General features: G+C 41.5%; 1 pseudogene across 1 annotated transcript; it reads right to left on the bottom strand.

Annotated features, from left to right (window-relative positions):
• Positions 1-242: 242 nt before the first annotated feature.
• On the bottom strand, positions 243-2,792 carry LOC123744222 (mitochondrial import receptor subunit TOM5 homolog; annotated as a pseudogene). Its single transcript, XR_014392068.1, has 2 exons — positions 2,372-2,792; positions 243-1,785 (listed from the first exon to the last, which is right to left on the bottom strand). The product of XR_014392068.1 is annotated as a mitochondrial import receptor subunit TOM5 homolog (transcript).
• Positions 2,793-8,756: the final 5,964 nt, after the last annotated feature.

The raw sequence follows: 8,756 nt of genomic DNA, 5'->3' as shown, positions 1-8,756 counted from the left end.
CTTCTCCAAAACCCAGTCCGTCAGTGAGTAAGTCGTATCTCTCATCTCCCTCTCCCTTCACCCCCAGTTGCTCTCTTCCTCCCTTCTCCCCCCTCGTCGACAGATCTGATGCTGTATGACAGGGTTGGGATCAGGTAGGGAGCAGGTAGGGGTCAGGTTGGGGTCATTGTTGGGGTCAGGTCAGCCTACAGCTGTGTCTGTAAACAATGACCCTATATGGAAGTAAATGACTACAAACTACATTCAAGTCTTGAGTTTATTCAAGTAAAATAAGAAAAGGACAAAACAACATCAAGGTGTATCTGTTAGAAATCATCAATGACATCACATCAACTCACAAGTATCACAGTAGGATAGAAATTAACACTTGGTAGAATATATAACTTAAACATCCATGGTGGTGACATTAACACTTGGTAGAATATATAACTTAAACATCCATGGTGGAGACATTAACACTTGGTAGAATATATAACTTAAACATCCATGGTGGAGACATTAACACTTGGTAGACTATATAACTTAAACATCCATGGTGGAGACATTAACACTTGGTAGACTATATAACTTAAACATCCATGGTGGAGACATTAACACTTGGTAGACTATATAACTTAAACATCCATGGTGGAGACATTAACACTTGGTAGACTATATAACTTAAACATCCATGGTGGAGACATTAACACTTGGTAGAATATATAACTTAAACATCCATGGTGGTGACATTAACACTTGGTAGACTATATAACTTAAACATCCATGGTGGAGACATTAACACTTGGTAGACTATATAACTTAAACATCCATGGTGGTGACATTAACACTTGGTAGACTATATAACTTAAACATCCATGCTGGTGACATTAACACTTGGTAGACTATATAACTTAAACATCCATGGTGGTGACATTAACACTTGGTAGACTATATAACTTAAACATCCATGGTGGAGACATTAACACTTGGTAGACTATATAACTTAAACATCCATGGTGGAGACATTAACACTTGGTAGACTATATAACTTAAACATCCATGGTGGAGACATTAACACTTGGTAGACTATATAACTTAAACATCCATGGTGGAGACATTAACACTTGGTAGACTATATAACTTAAACATCCATGGTGGAGACATTAACACTTGGTAGACTATATAACTTAAACATCCATGGTGGAGACATTAACACTTGGTAGACTATATAACTTAAACATCCCTGGTGGTGACATTAACACTTGGTAGAATATATAACTTAAACATCCATGGTGGAGACATTAACACTTGGTAGACTATATAACTTAAACATCCATGCTGGTGACATTAACTTTTTCATAATGTTTCCAAATTGATTGTTTTTTCTAGAAGCATCTACCAGCTTGTTGTTGTTGTCATGATTGTTCCTGTTGGGTAGCAACTTCACCAGCTTGTTGTTGTTGTCATGGCTGTTCCTGTTGGGTAGCAACTTCACCAGCTTGTTGTTGTTGTTGTCATGGCTGTTCCTGTTGGGTAGCAACTTCACCAGCTTGTTGTTGTTGTCATGGTTGTTCCTGTTGGGTAGTAACTTCACCAGCTTGTTGTTGTTGTCATGGCTGTTCCTGTTGGGTAGCAACTTCACCAGCTTGTTGTTGTTGTCATGGCTGTTCCTGTTGGGTAGCAACTTCACCAGCTTGTTGTTGTTGTTATTCTGAAGCATCTTGTGTGATGTAGGTCTTGTGGGGAGACGGTGAGAGAAGATGGATTCTATTCATATGCTGACCAGCTTCTGAATAACGTATGGTGCTAGAATGGAGAGGAGATCAGTAAACAACAGAACGCATGGTGCTAGAATGGAGAGGAGATCAGTAAACAACAGAATGTATGGTGCTAGAATGGAGAGGAGATCAGTAAACAACAGAACGTATGGTGCTAGAATGGAGAGGAGATCAGTAAACAACAGAACGTATGGTGCTAGAATGGAGAGGAGATCAGTAAACAACAGAACGTATTGTGCTAGAATGGAGAGGAGATCAGTAAACAACAGAACGTATGGTGCTAGAATGGAGAGGAGATCAGTAAACAACAGAACGTATGGTGCTAGAATGGAGAGGAGATCAGTAAACAACAGAACGTATGGTGCTAGAATGGAGAGGAGATCAGTAAACAACAGAACGTATGGTGCTAGAATGGAGAGGAGATCAGTAAACAACAGAACGTATGGTGCTAGAATGGAGAGGAGATCAATAAACAACATATTTAGATTCTCTTCACAACTAGACAGTTACAGTACATTTAACCTTAAAGTAAAATCCTAATTGCATATGTACTTACCTGTATAGACACACTTCCCATGGTTTGACACTTCCCTAGCTTCTGGTCGAATACTTACTGACTCGGAGCAGGGCGACATAGAGGAGAAAGTTCCTGACCGAAGACACCACATCTTCCTCTTCATCTCTTCCGGGTCCATCTTCGGCCCGAGTCCCTCCATTTTCAACATCTTTAGTTAATTATCTGTTGGTGATGTGATGTGATCAGCGGCTGCCTGTCAACCAATAGCCTACTATGCTGTGTTATTAGCTAGAGCTAGACAGTCTGAGTACACTACATCCTGAATAGACACGAACATGTGTCTGAAATGCACCTTTAAGTTCAGTTGGAGCTGAAACGACGGATAGATATCTCGATTGAGGATAATGTCAGTATTTAGCTACGTTATTAGCTGTTTTGCTCACCAAAGGTGTAACAAAGTGAAAATGTAGAGTTTCCATCAACCTCGCGCGCAATGTAGATCTCAAAGCCTCAGTTCCGGGAGAGTAGTGGGTGAAACCATTCACTTCAGGAAAAGGGGTGATATAATTAACGTTTCCTTTCATTATGTGTTACTGAATTCATAAAAATATTTGCTGCCATTGTAGTAAGGTTGGTAATATGAGAGGTCTTCGGACATACCATTTTTGTATTATTTTCTTTGAAAGAACAACTAGTGGGTTTTGAGTGTTCTCCCCTATTTGGGAAGTTGGTCTGCCTGCTCCTCAGGCTGAGAGAGATATTCTGACAGCAGGTTCCAGTCCTTTTCCTCTGTATATAAAAACTGTTTAAAACTCTATAACACAATAGTGGTTTTGTTAAACTGGTTCATATATCCTGAAGTCAATGGCGAATGTGGCTATGTATATATTTATTTTGCCGTTCATAAATTGAAGACCTATTTCAGCAAGTTAACCAGGTTTCTGCTTGTTTAGCTAGCCGTGTTAATGACGAGCTAACTAGCACCGTTGGTCACTGCACTACAATGTGTCACGCAGCTATTACCAGCAGGTGATTTACTAGCAGGTGACTTATTGAAATATTAACTTCATGTTTATTTTCTTACTACCTTCAAATGTTTATATAAAAAGGGTTGTACTTGTGCTCTGTATTTATGGATTAATATCACTTCACATTGAGGGCATGTGTCACTACTGGTGCTCCTATCTAAATGATATCTTGTGTCCTACCTAACCATGTATCACTACTGTTGCTCCTATCTAAATTATATCTTGTGTCCTACCTAACCATGTATCACTACTGTTGTTCCTATCTAAATGATATCTTGTGTCCTACCTAACCAGTGAACGTGTGGCTGTGACCGTCCTGTCAGTGCATGTCATCACTGTTTTATTTTACTGCAGGTATGCTTTTCTGTATTTTGGGGTTATTTTCTAAACACTTCGCATGTATATTATACAATCACTTTGTCGATTCAGTCTGAGAGCAGTGAACATGTGGCTGTGACTGTCCTGTCAATGCCTGTCATCACTGTTTGGTATCTTTTACTGCAGATAAAAACATGAAGTGTGGGTGTCCGTGTGCCTTTCTTCTGGGGGGCTATGTGAAGTTGGTTACACCAGGTGATTGTTTTTGGAAACACTGCTAATTCAACCAGTAGTGCTAGGTGCCTGTACTACATAAACACTGCTAATCCAACAATAGTGCTAGGTGCCTGTACTACAGAAACACTGCTAATACAACAATAGTGTTAGGTGCCTGTACTACAGAAACACTGCTAATCCAACAATAGTGCTAGGTGCCTGTATTATATAAACACTGCTAATCCAACAATAGTGCTAGGTGCCTGTATTATATAAACACTGCTAATCCAACAATAGTGCTAGGTGTCTGTACTACAGAAACACTGCTAATCCAACAATAGTGCTAGGTGCCTGTACTATATTAACTGCTAATCCAACAATAGTGCTAGGTGTCTATACTATATAAACACTGCTAATCCAACAGTAGTGCTAGGTGCCTGTACTACAGAAACACTGCTAATCCAACAATAGTGCTAGGTTCCTGCACACTTGATTAAAGGGGAACTACTCTCAAAAATCTGCATTTCTTAGATTTTTCCCAAACCTCAAACGTGGTCTCCTGATGTGGTTTAAGCATTGTTATGTACTTAGAACATACAACTGTATTGTTTTTCTGTTTAAAAAAGTCAGACTTTGAGAACAAAAACCTGAAGAAAAAAAACATTTTGAAACCTGTGAATTTCTGACTTCTCTGTTTCAATAATAGTTCTACTCTTATCCTACTGAACAGTACAGTTTGGGTTGGTCTACTATTATCCTACTGACCAGTACAGCTTGGGTTGGTCTACTATTATCCTACTGAACAGTACAGTTTGGGTTGGTCTACTATTATCCTACTGACCAGTACAGCTTGGGTTGGTCTACTATTATCCTACTGACCAGTACAGCTTGGGTTGGTCTACTATTATCCTACTGACCAGTACAGCTTGGGTTGTTCCACTATTATCCTACTGAACAGTACAGCTTGGGTTGGTCTACTATTATCCTACTGAACAGTACAGCTTGGGTTGGTCTACTATTATCCTACTCAACAGTACAGCTTGGGTTGGTCTACTATTATCCTACTGAACAGTACAGCTTGGGTTGGTCTACTATTATCCTACTGACCAGTACCTCTTGGGTAGGTTTACTATTATCCTACTGAACAGTACAGCTTTGGTTGGTATACTATTATCCTACTGAACAGTACAGCTTGGGTTGGTCTACTATTATCCTACTGAACAGTACAGCTTGGGTAGGTCTACTATTATCCTACTGAACAGTACAGCTTTGGTTGGTATACTATTATCCTACTGAACAGTACAGCTTGGGTTGGTCTACTATTATCCTACTGACCAATACAGCTTGGCTTGGTCTACTATTATCCTACTGAACAGTACAGCTTGGGTTGGTCTACTATTATCCTACTGACCAGTACAGCTTGGGTTGGTCTACTATTATCCTACTGACCAGTACAGCTTGGGTTGGTATACTATTATCCCACTGAACAGTACAGCTTGGGTTGGTCTACTATTATCCTACTGAACAGTACAGCTTGGGTTGGTCTACTATTATCCTACTGAACAGTACAGCTTGGGTTGGTCTACTATTATCCTACTGAACAATACAGCTTGGGTTGGTCTACTATTATCCTACTGAACAGTACAGCTTGGGTTGGTCTACTATTATCCTACTGAACAGTACAGCTTGGGTTGGTCTACTATTATCCTACTGAACAGTACAGCTTGGGTTGGCCTGACTGTGAAAGACCAATATGAACAGTACAGCTTGGGTTGGCCTGACTGTGAAAGACCCATATGACCAGTACAGCTTGGGTTGGTCTACTATTATCCTACTGACCAGTACAGCTTGGGTTGCCCTACTATTATCCTACTGAACAGTACAGCTTGGGTTGGCCTGACTGAAAGACCAATATGGAATTGATCAATTTAGGTCATTCAGAGTGTATGTCGCTGTTTCTTATAGAGTTTTTCACACAGGGTGTCTTTCCTTCACTAAACTGTTTGGAAAATGTTTTGCTAAATTAGAGTACTGTATACCCAGTTCTCCAGGCACCACTACACCACTGGTTTACACAATATCTTTCAGCATACCAGTATTTAGTTTGGAAACTTTCTAAAGAAATGCTGGTATAAATAATACAATATTAAAATACGTCAAATTATCATTTTGTTTTCTAAAGTGGTTTCAATGCTGTGAAAAACAGTTGTACTGCACTACAGTGCTATACTAATCGATATTCTCAAAATTGAGCTCGTCTTTGCAGGGCTACTCTTATTTAGAAGTATATCATCTGATGTTGTGCTGCCAGCATATTATCCTGCTGCTAGCAGAACGGTAATATGGGAGTTTAACCTAGAATATTTGTACGGTGTGCTGCGAGGTACAAACTGCAGAGATCTATGTATATAGAGCGAGCCAGATCAATAAGAGGTTATTTCAACAAGGGGGCGACAAACGCCAGTTAATATTCCAGAATAGAGCACCACAGAATGTATATGCTCCCTTTGCTAAGTGGTCAATTTGGAGATCCTCCAGCCTAGGCCAGCCCTGCCTCCCAAAAGTATTTACTGCTTCCTGAAGTGTACACTCCTTCACTACTCCCCATAAAGTGTTAAAGCATTGGATTGGTGAAGGCATAGGTTATAGCATGAGTTTCAATATATCATCAAATCCTTTATGATTAGCCAATTTTACTTCAGGTGTTTCAGTGGTGGTCTGGAACAAAATCCTGCAAAGCCTGTATCTCTCCAGGGTTGGTGGGTGACTGCATCTCTCCAGGGTTGGTGGGTGACTGTATCTCTCCAGGGTTGGTGGGTGACTGTATCTCTCCAGGGTTGGTGGGTGACTGTATCTCTCCAGGGTTGGTGGGTGACTGAATCTCTCCAGGGTTGGTAGGTGACTGTATCTCTCCAGGGTTGGTGGGTGACTGTATCTCTCCAGGGTTGGTGGGTGACTGTATCTCTCCAGGGTTGGTGGGTGACTGAATCTCTCCAGGGTTGGTGGGTGACTGTATCTCTCCAGGGTTGGTGGGTGACTGAATCTCTCCAGGGTTGGTGGGTGACTGTATCTCTCCAGGGTTGGTGGGTGACTGTATCTCTCCAGGGTTGGTGGGTGACTGTATCTCTCCAGGGTTGGTGGGTGACTGCTGGACCCTGACCAGACATGGAGTAGTTGGCTCTGCATTTACACTCACAGAACACCCACCTATCACCACACACAACAATACATCATAGTCTATGGAGGATAAATAACTACATTGATGTCTTCTCTTCTCTCATTCTGTTTGTTTGTTGTTTCCCACTGTTTGAATTAGCAGGTGTTATTATTAGCCCCTCATCTGTGTGTGTGAGAGAGAAAGACAGACAGACAGACAGACAGACACAGAGACGGACAGACAGACAGACAGAAGAGTCCCCTAAGCAAGCTGGACCTGGGGCTCTGTTCACAAACAGACCCCACAGAACCCCAGGACAGCAAACATATTAGACCCAACCAAATCATGAGAAAACAAAAAGGTAATTACTTGACACATTTGAAAGAATTAACAAAAAACAGAGCAAACTAGAATGTTATTTGGCCCTAAACAGAGACTACACAGTAGCAGAATATCTGACCACTGTCACTGACCCAAACTTAACCTCTATGGGCTACTCAACAGCCAGTTGAATCCTGTGGCGTGTTATTCAAATACCTTAGATATGATATTACTTCAATTTTTCAAAAATATGACTATCTTACACCATTTTAAAGATAAGACTCTCGTTAATCTAACCACAATGTCCGATTTCAAAAAGGCTTTACAACGAAAGCAAAACATTAGATTATGTCAGCAGAGTACCGAGCCAGAAATAATCAGACACCCATTTTTCAAGCTAGCATATAATGTCACATAAACCCAAACCACAGCTAAATGCAGCACTAACCTTTGATGATCTTCATCAGATGACAACCCTAGGACATTATGTTATACATTACATGCGTGTTTTGTTCAATCAAGTTCATATTTATATCAAAAAAAAGTTTTTTACATTAGCATGTGACTAGCATTCCCACCGAACACTGCCGGTGAATTTACTAAATTACTCACGATAAACGTTCACAAAAAGCATAACAATTATTGGGGTGACTGTACGCTTCACACCGCATGGCCGTTGTCACTCTAACCTGGTGGTCCCAGCGTGCACGACCCACGTGGAGTTCCAGGTCTCCGGCAGCCTCTGGAACTGCCGGTCTGCGGACAACAAGGCAGAGTTCATCTCAGCCTATGCTACCCTCCAGTCCCTCGACTTCTTGGCACTGACGGAAACATGGATTACCACAGAAAACACTGCTACTCCTACTGCTCTCTCCTCGTCTGACCACGTGTTCTCACATCTGGTCAGCGGGGTGGTGGCACTGGAATCCTCATCTCTCCCAAGTGGACATTGTCTCTTTCTCCCCTGACCCATCTGTCTATCTCCTCATTTGTATTCCATGCTGTCAAAGTCACTAGCCCATTCAAGCTTAACATCCTTATCATTTATCGCCCTCCAGGTTCCCTTGGAGAGTTCATCAATGAGCTTGACACCTTGATAAGTTCCTTTCCTGAGGATGGCTCACCCCTCACAGTTCTGGGTGACTTTAACCTCCCTACGTCTACCTTTGACTCATTTCTCTCTGCCTCCTCCTTTCCACTCCTCTCCTCTTTTGACCTCATCCTCTCACCTTCACCCCCTACTCACAAGGCAGGCAATACGCTTGACCTCATCTTTACTAGATGCTGTTCTTCTACTAATCTCACTGCAACTCCCCTCAAAGTCTCCGACCACTACCTTGTATCCTTTTCCCTCTCGCTCTCCTCCAACACTACTCACTCTGCCCCTACTCAGATGGTATTGTGCCGTTGCAACCTTCGCTCTCTCTCTCTTGCTACTCTCT

The sequence above is a fragment of the Salmo salar genome, chromosome 04 (genome assembly GCF_965601325.2).
Source record: "Salmo salar chromosome 04, fSalSal1, whole genome shotgun sequence".
NCBI lineage: Eukaryota > Metazoa > Chordata > Actinopteri > Salmoniformes > Salmonidae > Salmo > Salmo salar.
This window is presented reverse-complemented; position numbering and strand designations above follow the sequence as displayed.